Source organism: Callorhinus ursinus, unplaced genomic scaffold (genome assembly GCF_003265705.2).
Source record: "Callorhinus ursinus isolate GAN/ISIS: 27379988/994484 unplaced genomic scaffold, GSC_fseal_2.0 scaffold19, whole genome shotgun sequence".
NCBI classification, from domain to species: domain Eukaryota; kingdom Metazoa; phylum Chordata; class Mammalia; order Carnivora; family Otariidae; genus Callorhinus; species Callorhinus ursinus.
The window spans coordinates 8,536,692-8,536,980 of record NW_027397081.1 but is presented as its reverse complement, the minus strand read 5'-3'; the positions used below and the strand labels follow the sequence as shown (position 1 = coordinate 8,536,980).

The 289-nt window shown below is 41.2% G+C and overlaps 1 long non-coding RNA gene across 3 annotated transcripts in view; it reads left to right on the top strand.

The window, feature by feature from the left end:
- LOC112840615 (uncharacterized) overlaps positions 1-289 on the top strand; it is a 28,011-nt gene that overhangs the window by 12,405 nt on the left and 15,317 nt on the right. The window lies entirely within an intron of this gene.

Sequence of the window (289 nt, the reverse complement as noted above, 5' to 3'; positions counted from 1 at the left end):
TTTTTTTCCTTAACATATATTGCATTATTTGTTTCAGAAATACAGATCTGTGATTCAACAGTCTTGCACAATTCACAGCGCTCACCATAGCACGTACCCTCCCCAATGTCTATCACCCGGCCACCCCAAGGCACTTTTCAGTTCAGTGTTCACCAATTCATTCATCCCACAAACATTCACTGAGGGCCTGTTGCATGCAGGCAGCATCCAGGTACAGTAGGGAAGAATAAGTCTTTGAGTACTTTTTTAAAAGATTTTATTTATTTATTTGACAGAGAGAGACGCAGCG